Source organism: Pinus tabuliformis, chromosome 5_1, assembly GCF_031772625.1.
Source record: "Pinus tabuliformis cultivar Carrire ecotype Pingquan chromosome 5_1, CPIR1, whole genome shotgun sequence".
NCBI lineage: Eukaryota > Viridiplantae > Streptophyta > Pinopsida > Pinales > Pinaceae > Pinus > Pinus tabuliformis.
In genome coordinates this window covers 749,361,209-749,376,769 of record NC_142305.1, presented here as the reverse complement: position 1 = coordinate 749,376,769, position 15,561 = coordinate 749,361,209, and the positions used below count along the sequence as shown (strand labels likewise).

The 15,561-nt window shown below is 30.5% G+C and overlaps 1 long non-coding RNA gene across 1 annotated transcript; it reads left to right on the top strand.

The window, feature by feature from the left end:
• Positions 1–12,659: 12,659 nt before the first annotated feature.
• Positions 12,660–14,550, top strand: LOC149167117 (uncharacterized). The gene is made up of 2 exons (XR_016260531.1): positions 12,660–13,139; positions 14,296–14,550. It is a non-coding gene; the product is annotated as an uncharacterized LOC149167117 (long non-coding RNA).
• Positions 14,551–15,561: the final 1,011 nt, after the last annotated feature.

The window sequence follows — 15,561 nt, the reverse complement described above, 5'->3', positions numbered from 1 at the left end:
AGACTATGAGAGCAGCAGTGATGAAAAGCATGATGTTGATTTTCAAAAGTATGGAGTGTCAAAGTGTCCACTTAGTCCTAATTCTAAGGACTATGAGAGCAGTAGTGATGAAAAGCATGATGTTGATTTTCAAAAGTATGGAGTGTCACGGTGTCCAGTTAGTCCTAATTCTAAGGACTATGAGAGCAGCAGTGATGAAGAGTGGGATGATGAATTTCAAAAGATTGGAGTACTACAGTTTCCACTTAGTCCTAATTCTGCGGACTATGAGAGCAATAGTTATGAAGAGCGTGATGATGAATTTCAAAAGAATGGAGTGTCACTGTGTCCTCTTAGTCCTAATTCTAAGGACTATGAGAGCAGCAGTGATCAAGGACAGGATGATGCACTTAGTCCTAATTCTAATGAGTATAAAGGTAGCAGTGACAAAGGACGGGATGTAGCATCTTTAGTAAGTAAACAGTCACATTTTCAACGTAGTCCTAATTCTATGGACTATGAGAGTAGCACTGGAAATGCATATGAGGAAGAATATCCATTAAACATTGAGTCAGATTTTCCATTCAGTCTGAATTCTAAGGACTATGACAGTAGCACTGAAGAAGTGGAAGATGAAGAATATCCTTCAAGTAAATATTTGAGAAGCAGAGCTGATCATAGTGTGGATAACATTCCTCTTAATGATGATGAAAAGCCTTATACAAATGATGATCAAATGATGGAGATGTTGCCAAGAAATATTGTATCAAGGAGTAGGAGTAGACCTTTTCGTATCAATGTAAGTTGTTCTAGTTATACAAGGGGTAGAGCAGAATATTTGACGAGGAGAAGTTCTATTAGTGCTCTCATTTCAAGTGAATGTTTCCAAAAAGATTGCTTGAAACATATGGATTTCAAATTTGCATTAGAAAGTAGGAAGAGATATTTGTCAATGAATAAAAGCATGCAAAATTCATATTTAGTTGGGTGCATGCAATCTACATTGTCAGGTTATGATTATCATATTGGGACCTTTTTTATCTGTAGAAAAGGTTTCAAAATGTTTCATTCGATTGGGAATTTTCGTCTCTCGAGAATTCAAGAAAATTTGGAAAAGGATCCCACATTTTATTCAGAAGTACGTCATAAAAGATAGTTTGGTCCATTATCAAATACTACAATGTCATGGATGAAAGATTTATTTTCAAAGCATGGAGAGTGTATGCCAAACAGAGATACAATACATATTCCAGATAATTTTTCAAGACGAGAAATCTACAACTTATACAAAGAATATGCAGAAGGTGCCGAGGGACATGGCCAGTTTATTACATATCAATATTTTGTGAAGGTATGGAAGAAAGAATTCAACAATGTCTGTATTCCTAAGAAGACAAGGATGGGGATTTGCAATACATGTGCTTCTCTTAAATCAAAAAGGGACAAATGTGAAGGCTCAGAAAGACGTAAGCGTTCATAACTTTAACTTTTAAAATTGTATAGTCATCAACTATGAAAACATATTTCTTAATGAATCTCTTTTATGTTGTGTAGATTTAATTGTCAAACAACTTCAGGAGCATCGCGAACAACAAACAAACGAAAGGAAGAAGTTGTACAAGCATCGAAAGAAGTGTTATGATAATCCAAATAAATATTTGGGTTTGATAATTGATGGTATGGACCAGAAGAAAACACTTTTACCACATTTTGTTCGCACACCCAAAAATTTACAGGAGGAAAACTTTATTCAATTTCACTTGGTCGGTTGTATGGTCTTCAATGGGAAAATGTTGCCAAGGGTGTACTTCATAGCTCCAAATATTCATAATGATGCAAATCTGACCATAACCATAATTCATGATGTGATTTCTCATTGGTCTGGTAATCTTCCTGAAGTTTTGTATCTACAATTGGACAACACTTGCCGTGAAAACAAAAATCAGGTTGTTTTTGGATATCTAAACATGCTTGTTGAATTGAGAATTTTTCAAAAGGTAAAGGTTGGTTTCCTTCTTATTGGGCACACTCATGACCATATTGATCAGATGTTCAGTCGTTTTTCAGTCACATTGAGGAGGAAGGAAGTTGGGAGCTTGCCATCACTAATTGAATGTATTAAGAAATCATACATGCCAGAGACTACTTTTGATGTGTTGGAAGAAACTGTTGATATGCGAAGGTTTATTCTGGGATCATATGGTGAGGGGAAATGCATTGAACAACTTAATGACATTAGCTTCCAACATCAATTTCGTATCAAAAAAATTGATGGGAAAACACTAATATGGGGCAAGAAGTATTCAACTACTACAGAATGGGCACCGTCATCAGGATTGCAATTTTTGAAGTTCATTCCAGATCATCCAATATTTGCATCAAAAATATTGTTATTACAATCAGTTGGTGAAGTTCAGAATGCACGCAGACAGAACAGGGCTATAAATTATTCTGATTGCCTGGAAGAAATTAAAAAATGTATTAGATATACATATGAGTACTTTGACATTGCTGATTCAGTTTGGTGGGAGTCATTTTTCAATAATCAAAGTGATATCATTTCGACAACAAAAAATGAAGATATACCTTTGAAAAATCCATTTATTTGGCCACAAAATGTGTCGAATGAACATGAGGAAGTAAACATTGTTGAACGGCAACAATCTCAAGGTATTATTAATTCTTCGCAGGCAGCGGAAAGAGAGATTTATATTGGTTCCAGAAGATCTCATGCACAACGTGAAGCCATGGAAGACCTTTATAGGGGTTCAGTACAGGATATTAAGGAGGGTTTCATGATTGTAGTGCTAGCAGATGGAGATCCCAATGGTTATTCGTTTTGGGTTGCTAAAGTTATAAAGGTCTTTACAGAAAATGAGGATGTTACAAGTTTTGAAGTACATTGGTATGCCACAAATACACACCCATTCAATGGTGTGTATAAGCCAGAGATGGTAGTTGACAAAAAAAATGGCGGAAAAAGAAAAAGAAAGGGTACAAATTTAAATCGCCGCCGCACAGACATATTAAAATTGGAGGATGTAGACATACTTGTTTATGACTTCAATTTAACAAAGAGAGGAACTCTTTGCTTCAAGACGATAGAGATTTTGAAAAGGTTGTTACCAGAAGGAACAGTATTGACATGGGAGTCACCTGAAACCAGTCGTAGATCTAGAAGAATTTTGAAACCTGAAATGTTGGGCATGCATGTGGACTCAGATGGGGCACTAGTTGATGAAAGAGAAGAATATGGAACATCTTCGTCAGCATCCAGTCACTCATCTGAAGATGTGAATTCTGATGGTGTGCCAGAAAACATGAGTGATTTTGAATAATTGTTTAAGACAATTTATATAACTGATGTATGCATCGTATCTTCAAATAAAATTAATGTTTTCCATATGGTGTTAAATGAGAAGTTATGAGGCATTTTTATGTTGTTGGATTATATGTCTTAATTATGATAAATTTTATTGTTTAAAATATCTACAATGCAATATTAAATTAGAGATATAATGTATGTTTTATTCAATATACAAATAATGACTTTTGAATGCATTTAGTGATGTAATTTGTTCATAATGTCATGGTTTTTTAATTTTATAGTTGAAAAAATTTCAATTTTTTTTGTATCTAGCATGTTATGGTTGAAAACATGTTAAATTTATACTTAGGAAAGAAAAATGATATTCTACCAAAAACATTAGTGTGTTTTTTCCCGCATAAACAACTTTGTTTGACACATAAAAATTTGGTTTTATTAGCATTTTTTTAAAATTTTGAAAATTGACCCTAAAAAAAAAATCATTGTTCCAGTGTCATCACTTTCATTTTGAAGCTATATTTTGCACGAAAATTTAATAGTAAATTTTGTAATCACTACCAATTTTAAAACATGTTCTAAATTGACGCCTAAAAAATAAAAACATCGTTCCAGTATACACACTTTTCATTTTGAGCACTGTTTTTGATGTTTTTTTGGGGTTTTTTGGCCAGAGTTCCCGTTTTGAGTTTATAGTTCCCGTTTCAAAGTTTACATTCTTGATTATTGACAGTAAAAAGGACATTGTTAAGCTTCAACATGCAGAATATGTCTCTTTGCGCAAGGTATTGATGATTCATACCAAAATATTTCAACTCTATAAGTTGTCCAGATTTTTTTTAGCTGCCACATCCAAAGAGATTTCCTTTATGGAGGTGGAAGAAGCTCTAGCAGTGTGCCATTATTTGGACAATATCATGTTATATGCAGATCTATTCCACAGTTATTGTGTGGCTCTTACAGTTCCATCCCTTCAATCCCTTGAAAGCTAAGCTTAGAAAGAAGGAGTTGTTTACAAGGATTTTGTTCACCCGTGTCAGAAGAGTGAAGAAATTAAAGTTTAGAGCTCAATTTTACAGGTCTAAATGGTGTCCACCACTTATACTTCAATATTTCATTTATAGTAATATTAGCTCTAGTTTTTCTATAGTACTCATAATCTCTTGCAATTCATATTTGCTATGGCACATGAAACATGCTCTCTAATATAATAATGCTAGAGTTGCAGTGTACTAAAACGATACAGAGTTTAATCAAGCTACAATCTACTTTGGTAAAGGAAGAAGAACATCTTAAAAATATGCCTAAGAATATAATATATACATATTTTGAACACAAGTAATATATGGATTGTTCTTTTGTAGATATGTTATTTTTCCTAGCCAAGATATCACTGCAAGAAAAATATTGATATTGTAGGATTTGTTCAAAGACCTCATTAAGGTCGACTTTTTTATGTCCTACTTGATTGATACCTTCTCATTACAGGAAGCATTTATATATGAATTAATATTTTCCTAAAACAAATCATATTCAAAGTTTATAGATATAAAAGATTAAAAAAAATGCCAATGTCTTTGTTTGATTGTTACTTGACTCTGGTTTGGGTAGGTTGTAGGAAATGAGTTTGGAAAAAATATGGGGATACAATGGAAATCATGTCTTGGATATGATTCATTTGTTGTTGGAGATCCTTCACGCACCTAAGCCATCGATTTTCGAAATGTTTCTAGTAAGGATTCCTATGGTTTTTAATGTTTTGATTCTTTCACCTCATGGTTATTTAGGAAAGAAAATGTTTTATGAATGCTATACAAGACAACGGTGGATAGGTAAAAAAAAATTATATTTGCAATGTCCATTCCATGATATCCTCTCTTTACTATTTGATTGTATTTTGAATGTTTCCTTTGGTTTTGTTTTTTCCTTTAACTATGAAATTCAAACTACTTGGTATCCTGTCCATTTAGATAACATTCAAAGCTTGAAGATGAGATTATTATTACACAATATTAATTAAAATACTTTTAGTTATTTTATGTTAAAAGATTTTCATGACTTTTAGAAAATTTCATTTTCATGTTGTTATTTGAACACAAGTTGTCTATATACTTGACTAAGCTCATGCATTACAAAATGAAATATTGTTGTATATAAAATGACAAGGATTAAAAATCACACCTCATATTATTTGTTTTCACAAGTTATCTACGGTCTGGGATTTTTAACATGTAACTTAGTTGGCATGGTTGTGCCTAAGCTTTCTTTTAAGGTTGAATACTAAGTTACTAAGGTTTTCTTTTCTATGGTGGCATTTTATTTAGGTCATCTAACCACATAGTGGTCACTATCACCCAATTGAAGAAACTTGTTCAAGTTTCTTGCTTTTATGGGGGGGAATGGCATTAACATTACTGATGTTGAGGTATGTCGTATAAATATTTTATAGTAGACTTTAGTTTATATTCCAATATTCATCATCTTTCATGTCTTATACTCTGCATTGTACCTTCTTTCATTTTCAAGAGAAGAACTTGATGGTAAGATGTAGAAATTGATCAAGAAAGAGTAGAACAATAACACTAGAGTGACAAATGCAAAAAGAGAGAGAGAAGAGAACTGGTCTAGTGATATCCTTAAAGCCAATATCCCATAGATGAAAGACACATACAGACTCATGGTCAACTATTCAGAGTTGCTGAATTCACTTGTAATGTCTTGGAAACACAATGATAATGTTTTGAAGTGATGAAACAATATTTCAAATGTAAATTATAGTCCAACCAATATTAAGTTGGAAACTCATATTATAATACTTGACATTTTATATAATATAATTTATGTTGTTGAAATTATTTATAGTTGCACTTGATATTATTTAGTATTGTAATTAACATATGTAACTTTGTGTTTTCATATTATATGAACATGCACATTGTATTGCATTTTTTTTAATTTAGTCACAAAATCATACTAATTAATTTATGGTGATTAATAATGAATAGATGAAATCAATCAAAAACTACCAAATTACTAGCTTATATTGATTGAACAAAAATTAAATAAATAAACAAGTAAATTAGTCAATTATAATGATTATTAATGAAAGTAAATGCAATGAATATAAACTACTAAATGAGTCATTATATAATGAACATAAAACTACCAAAAAAAGTTAAATGACTACTACTAATGATAAATTTGTGATTACAAATGATGACGAAATTTTGCATATATATGACTATTAGTAGCTAATTTACAGTATCTTATAACATAACCGAAATTTAATCATATTTCTTTGGTCATTAATTGGTTCCAAATGATGACTAAAATTTACATATATATGACTACTAGTAACTAATTTACAGTATCTTATAACATGACAAACATTTTGGTCATATTTCTTTGATCATTAATTAGTTTTCTCAGATGGTCATATAGTAATATATTTTATTGTATATTTGATAATTAATTGTGGCAATTAATGACTAAATTAATGACCACATATATGACTAAATATACTACTAGATGCTTAAATTGAGACAACCAATTAATGACTAAGCTAAAAATGACTAAAAGCTGGTCGGATTATAAGACAATGTAAATTAGCTATTATTCATCACCTACTGAAAAATTGTCATTTATATGTAAATTTTAACAATTTTTTTAGTAACTAATTAATTATTTTGTACTAGTGACTACTTAAATTTTAAATGAAATACTTCATATTCCAATGATTAATTTTTTTTTAAAAAGAATATTACATTACAATATAATTTATTTATTTTTTTAATCACAAAATAAAACTCACGATAAAAAAATTAAAACATTATGCAAAATAATTAAAAAGAAAAAAATTCTAAAAAAGTGGAGGAAATGACAATAAAATTTCACCCCTCCCGCCACAAAGAAAAATCCCCTCCCTTTACAAAAACAAATGATAAATTCTCTATATTACTATTAGTTGTTTCTAATATTGAAAAAATAATTAATCATGAAAATGATGACCATGAAACTTACATATCAATTGAACATGAATGCCATGTGGATGTTTAAGGATTAAACCCCAAAGATTAGGCTTCTCCTTTAATGTTATCATATTTCTCATATCAATATGGTGTGTTCATTAATGGAATTGTGACTTCATGAATTTCATGCAGATGGTTCAAGATTAACAACCAACTATTAGGCTTATCCTTTGATATTATTGGATTGATTGGATTTCTTATATCATTATGGTGTGGCCATTATTTTTTTTTAGTTTAGTTTAAAATTATTATTTTTTTCATTTTTATTTTTATTTTTTTTTTTTAAGGTTTTTTTTTTTCAAGTTTGTTTGTGATTTCTAAAATTAGTTTTTTTTGTTAAGAAACCATGACCCTTGCACATTGAAGGCATCAAAATAATCTAGGGATTGCATGAGCCATAGTCCTTACTAATCTTTAACATGGTTGCATTTTTTTGTATCCACTAATTTTTGAATAAGTGAGCCTCATGCAAGGAGTGATTTAGCAAAAGACCATGTCATCAACTATTTACTTCTACTAATTTTAATTCATATTTTTTTGTCCTTCTTCTATTCCACTTGTAAAAAAAAAAATTGTAATTTCTCATCTATTAAAGAAAAAATTACATTCTACAAGTGCATAAGAGACATTGAAAATCTATATGGAAGATCACTAATAATCTATATTATCTTAAGAAAAAGCATTAAGAAAGGTCTCACATCTAAAGAGGAACATTTTCCTCAATCTAGAATTTTTCTTCTTCTTCTTCTTTTTGACCTATGTCCACTGTATTGGAGAAGGGTCTTTAAAAACTATTTGTAAATCTATGCTCTAAATCAAAGTTCTCTCCTTATAAGAATCAAGAGATTATGATTCATGCCTTCTCTTCCGTCCTCCTATTAGAGCTTTATTGACAAGTATTTCCGATATGGGGTAATCTCTTTATTATTTCTTGTGAATTGAATCTTTGAGGACATATGTAGGTATGCATTACACTTGTTTAATTCACTATCAATAACTTTCTTTACCTTTGATGAGGGTGAATTTTTGGTAGTGGATTATCTTTAGCATTTAAGAGCACAAGTTGAAATGGCTATAGACCCTTAGATTTAGGGTGATGATACTTTTCCTTTTTGGTTGAGCTCTTACTTGGGGACAAAAACCTTGAAGGTTGCAAGAGCACAGGTTGAAATGCTTATCACTTTTAGATTTATGGTTATGATATTTTTTCCTTTTTGGATGACTTCTTGCTTGAGGATAGGAAACTTGAAGGTGTCATATTTGATGGCTAAGCCAAATTCAAAAGATTAAGTTTTCACAATCTAATATCTAAGTTCAATAATGTTTACACTCTTTTAAATTTTTCTTTGAGAAGCATTTTCTAAGATCAATCTCCGCAAAAGTTCAAGCATAACTAAAAATAAGTAACTACAACTATTCAATTTCTATCCAAAGAATTTGCTTATAAATTAAAAAACTAGAAAGATAATGAGTTGGATTTACAAAATTAACCTAAACTAACATTTCAAAACCAACGATAATGGAAATCTTAAATCCCAAAAACCCTCTAATTATATAGAACCCATATTTTCTCCATAATTATCCTTTAAAAAACATTTTAATAATCATCCTAGATTTTCTATTTAACTACCAAAAACAAGAATATACCTCACATTACTAAATATAATTAATAAAACTCTGCCCATACCAAACTTGTATAGATTTTTAATAATAAAATGAGGTATAAAAGGCATCTTAGTGGAAACCATCTAAATGGAAACTCATCATATTTATCGGTTAAAAGCTAGCATTCCAAGAAATTGAAATATTTAGAAAAAGGATCGAATTTAACCCATCCCTGAAAGAAAATAATTTTGCACATGAGAACACCACTAACCTTCACTGCCTAAAAAATCAGTATTAATACAATAGTTGAATCTTTATATTATTGTTAGATAAACCTTCTAATTGTTTCTCCTCATTAAAATATCGTTATCCAGTGTAGGAACCCCCTAATTATACTCCAATCTGATTCCTTTCACATATTCTCATGTGGGTGGCCACACGAGACATTATTCGATCATGATCTGAAATTTGGATAAGGTTCATTTGGCCCAAGTTCATAAAATCTATTAAAATGGGTCTCAAACATAAAATGTTAAGCCAACATTTCTATAAACAATCGAGTAAACTCTTTGCATGCATTCATGATTTCCTTGCATACCAAAACGGAGTACCAACATTACATATAAATCAACTAAACCTTGAGAACCACAAATCCAAAAACAGAGTACCACCATTACATATAAATCAACTAAACCTTGAGAGCCACAAATCCACAATCACCATATCTGTATCTATCTACGAGCAGCCCTGGAGGGCTCTCGAACTGTACTTGAGAACATGGTATTAAATATTTCCATATTCATATTAGAGAAGGAAAACCCGACCAGGTTGACACTGGACAGTTCACATACAGTCAAACAACCTCGATCTTGCCAACCAATGGGTGAAACCTTAAAAGAAACTACCATGAATTCCACCATCCTTGACTTCAGGGACGGATGCAGAGCTGTCTTGAATCAATCTCATCCTCGTGCCCACCAACCAACCATCACCAAACCCGCCTTAGTTTCGACGGGACCCACCAGCAACCTACAAACCACTGTCCGATTAACGCTGGGAGGGGTAGAATCATGTTCATGTTTTTGTGTTTATGTCGTTTAGAATTTGGTTTTGAATTCACGAGCATAGATATATTTTTATTATGTATTTTTCATGTCTTTCTTTATATCAATTTTTTCAAATTTTTCAAAAGGAAGGGAAATTTGTATCTACATAGATTTTGTTCTTCTCATTATTTGGTAAATTTGGAATGAAAATAAATCTATATTGGTTCTTAATAATATTAAAAAAAAAATTCTAATCTTCCAAGTTTCAAATCTAACTTCTTAGATACTTTCATAATTACCAAATTCAACAATATCAGTAAAAAAAAAATGGAATATAAGTGAATTCTTTTAACAATCCATTATTTTTATGATACCCAAAGATTGCAAATTGAGATTAGAAAATCAAAAGTGATTTAGTACCAGTTTTCTCCTTACTCAAATTAAAAAACCATTAATAAATTATTGTTTATATGGATCACAACCAAGAGAGTAAGAGCAATCAACATGGCAAGCCTAAATAAGATATTCAATCAAATTATTTCGATATAGTATAGTATTTGAATCCAAATTGGATCTGGGTAACTATGGATACCTTCGTATAAGCTAACTTTCACTTTTGATCAAACTTACTCAATCCTATTAATTTAATATCTAATATTTTATTTGACTTGGTTTGGTGAATTTTACTCAATTCTTTCTTGAGTTTAGAGTGAATCTTCTCTTTGACATGGTCTTGTATTCATTATACTTAAAGAAAGTTTTGGTTTTGGTCAAATTTACTCAATCTTAGGGTATATTTTGAATTCACTATTAATCATTTATTTAAGGTGGTCATGCATTCAACATTCTCAAAATGAGTTTTAATTATGATTGATAATGGTTAAGGTGGTCATGCATTTAGCATTCTCAAAATGAGTTTTAATTATAATTGATAATGGATGGAGAATTCAAAAAATTTAACAATATTATTGGTCTAACTCACATATTTGAACTTAGAATCTCATGCTTTACATAGTACTTCATAACAAGGCCATGGCTAATTGAGCTATACACCCTATAGACTTAGATGCTTATTAATTAAATTTAAATATGAAGTTCTAAAATATAATGGTTGAGAATATCAATCATTAATTTAATTTATAGTTTAAATGTATCTCTCATTTCTCTCATTGAAAGGATTTTATGTTTTATTATTTTAATTTGATTAAATGCTTTATTTTAAGTACACTCCAACATCTCTCCTATATTGACTTACATTTAAATGTTTACACTCATCTTATGTTTTATTATTTTAATTTGATTAAATACTTTATTTTAAAGACACTTAAACATCTCTCACATATTGTTTTAAGATTTAAATGTTTACACTTATTTACAAATACTACAACAGCTTTTGTAGAGCATCTTTCTATATAGTAAATGGATTATGAACCTGTAAAAATCTTCAAAACACTTATATTATGCAAAATTCATAAATCAAACTTATGTTTCCAACCCCTTCTTCCCCAAATAATTCTTCAAAAATATAAAACATTTAAATTACAACGTAATATATGAATTAATTATATTAAAAAATAATAAATCAATCATTAGTTTAATGCATAATGGTTATTCTCTTTTTTTTTTACACTTATCCCTACCCACATGATGGAAACATTGTTACCAAAAGATTTGGGCTATGAAAATAATAATTTTTCTTGTTCTCCTGTGCAATGCAAGGTGTTTTTATCTCTTTGAGATAATGTTCTTAATTGACATGATTTTAATTAGAACATTCTTAAAATAAATAATCTAAATTTAAGTTTATGGTTAAATGAGAATGACATTTATTTCCCTATGAACAAGGAACTTATTATGGAGTTATGTAATTGTCAAAGTTTATGATCAAGGGATATATATTTGACTTTCGGATTTAAATTTAGCTATAGTATTGTTCTACTTTTAGAAAGATTTTTAGGTATATTTTTTTGGTCAATTTACCTCCAACAAAAATTTGTTGGATTTGTTAGAATCACGAGTTTAAGCAGTAAGTTCACTGTAATTTTTTTCAATATCCAATCCATTTATGTTTTTAAAAAATATTGGCCAACTAACCAAAACAAATTTTCCTCATTAAAATAAAACACTTCAAAACTTAAAATAATTTGACTAATCCTTCCTGTGATTTACATATATACTCTACTTTCAATTTAAACATGTAACCCCTTAAAATAAAAGACATGTAAAACTTCTCACAAATATCAAATATTGTGGAAGACAAATTTGAGGTACGAAAATAGTGCGGGGCTGGCCAGTGGCCCTGGTAGACTATTAAAGTAGTGCATGTATTCAAGCGACCACCATTATTTCGTTCGATATAACAGTACATATTTTCCAGTTATAATCAGTGCACTGTTGACTGACTTTAGAAATCAGTAAATGTATTCCAGCTAAACTGTCCCAGTCTGTAAAACAGTACATCTTTTTCACTATTACCAACATTCGATTTTATAAAAAGGGATGTCAGTAAACACCTGACTCAAGAACGCTGTATTCGAGGACACTGCGTATATTACAGGGAGTGACACGTATTCGAAGAGGTACATGACTCACGAGGACTTAGATTTTTAGATGCTATACCTAGTATTTACAATGGCGAACACACAGAAAATGTACAGTGCATAGAGCAGAGATGATTCCATATTTTGAAATGCCACAGACATTTTATGGCCAAAACAGAAGATTCCAATGAAATAGCCATCAGGGTTTTGCGTTCTTTGTACGACCACACAAGTGGTGATTGGCTGCTCAATTTTTGTCGTGTCATTTGCTATTTTGTGAGAGCACATTCTATTATCTTATCACACGGCCTCCTGCCAGAGAGCATGGCCTTCATGCCGGTCACTATCCATCCCCAGATTCCCCACAGAAATTCTGGTTCAACCTTGGGTGACAGCTCTGCGCTTTGAGAGTACAACGTTTAGGCTTTTCCCGGCTCTGTCACGTCACAGAAAAAACAGGCCCCGTCCATTTCAACTTTCACCGGATTTCTACATAAGCTATTCCTTTGCCGAGAGGCATTCGGTCCGTCCGAGGATCCAGTGCTCCCTCTGTGTTTTCTGTCATTGCCTGTGTTCTCATACTTCTCCGTTGGTTCCTTCGTGCATCTTTGTGAAGGTGAGTTTGTTCCTCTAAGCATCTGTGTCTCCGAATTTATTAGGTTTTCCTTTTCATCTTGTTCTTGTTCTTGTAGGGTTTGTTGAGGTTTTTGTTAGACAAAAACTTGCAGGTTTAGTAAACTTCCAAACAAGTTTGGAATTACAAATTTATGTGTTCTATCATGGGGAATGGGGAATTTGGTGAAGATTAAAATTTATTTGTAATGGGTGTCACTTTAATTTCTATATAAATTAGTGAGGTTGACTTAGGCTTGCAGGTAGTTGCCTTTAGAAAAAGAATTTTCTCAGCACAACAAACCACTAGTCTAACAAATGTTCAAATAGAGGATGGCACGACTCCAGTATTTCTCTGTATTTCTCTGTATTTCTTTTTTTTTGTTTATAAAAATCTTATTTCCAGTTGATTGACCAAAGTATGGTGACAAAAAAATAGGTGAGGCTACCAAACAGATGGTGCTCCTACCAAACAGATGGTCTAAATTAGTCTCTTTAAATCACTAGTTAGAATTAGACAACTTGAATATTTATATATTCTTTAGTTTCAAATAGATTTAAAATAACAGATTGTCTAAGTTAGTCTCTTTAAATCACTATTTAGAATTAGAAAACTCAAATATTTATACATTCTTCAGTTTCAAATAGATTTAAAATGAGAATTTTTTTTTTGTGAAAAGTTTGTCAAAATTAGTCTTTTTAAATCACTAGAATTAGACCACTTAAATATTTATATACTGTTCAGTTTCAAATAGATTTAAAATAACAGATGGTCTAAATTAGTCTCTTTAATTCATTAGTTAGAATTAGAAAACTCAAATATTTATATATTTTTCAGTTTCAAATACATTTAAAATGATTTTTTTTTTTAAAATCCCATTCCAAACTTTCAAACCCTTACTATTACTTTGAGTGATTACTATTACTTTGAGTGAGTTGTTAGTATATAAATCCATTTAATTAATTCCCAAATGATGGTGACAATTACTCCAAAATTTTCATTGATTCTCCTGAATCGTTTACATTTACTATAATATATTTGTTCAGAGTGAAACAGTGAATGAATGCAGTGGCTATCCTATGAATGTAGTGGTTGTGATATATTTCTATATTTTTGACTGGTTTTTCTTGTGTTGTTCATACCATAATGTTTGTTGCAGCGTTGTAGGGCAGCACGATGTTGGAACCTTCCAGAGTTATTTCTATGTGATATATCTATATGCCACCGATTTAGTACAGCTACAACCATGATTAGGTTTATGATTTGTATAAGCTGCGAATGAGTTTCAGCTCGGGGAGTGGCGCAGCATGGTATCATCCAAGCTGAAACTGCAAACTGTACGATACTTGTTCCTTGTTTCATATTAATTATGACATTACCAATAACATATATTTATATGTAAGGTCTTTTTTTATTCACTCTCCAATTCTGTTGATTATTTTATGTTATATTAATATTGGCGAATCACTGGACACGCAATATAGTACGGGCATCGATTATCCCTACTCTCGAATGCCATGGTATGTGATGGGTTAGTAATATTCTGTTGGTTGTGCCTCCATGCAAAAATAGACATTTTTGGAATAATGCTTGTGAGATTAAACAAATTCATAGTAACATATTTGAATATTGCTTTTACCCATTGTGCTTAAACATCAACCGGTGGATGTTTGTCCTCCTGCATAGATATAGGATATGAGGCATATATTTTTTTCCCTGGTCAATTTTATTCGAAATTTAACAAAGATTTTAAATTGAAAGTGTTTAAAATCTGTATTGTTTAAATGTTTCAGGATTTTTGTTTTTAATATTTTGAATTTATTCTGTATTAAAAACATATTTTCAATAATAAAATTTTTAAAAACCACAATCTCAAAATTGTATCATTGAAATTGGCAAAAATAAGTTATTTCATTTATTAATTACATTTTCTAACTGGCAAAAATAAGTTATTTCATTTATTAATTACATTTTCTTTTTCTTAAACCCGGCAAAATAATGTCAACATTATAAAAATAATAAAATCATAAATTTAACTTAATTAATATGCAAATTTTAAATTTGTAAAACTTTAGTGTTTTGAATTCATCATGTATTAAAAAACACATTTTAAATAACAATCACTCACATTCTTACAAAATTCATTATGCATTATGTGGTTAAAAAAAATCATTCTCTCTATTACTTAAAGGCTAAAGAATGATACCAAGATCATAAAAGTAACAAAAATCATGTATTTAACTTATATAATCTGCAGTGTTTGAAGAATGATGCCAAAATCATAAAAGTAACCAAAATCTTGTATTTAACTTGTATAATCTGTTGTGTTTGAAATCTGTGTGGTTCAAGTTTTCAGTGGGTTGAATCTATTATTTATTTAAAAATACATTTTAAATAATTGACAAAATCAAATCAGAAAATCTTT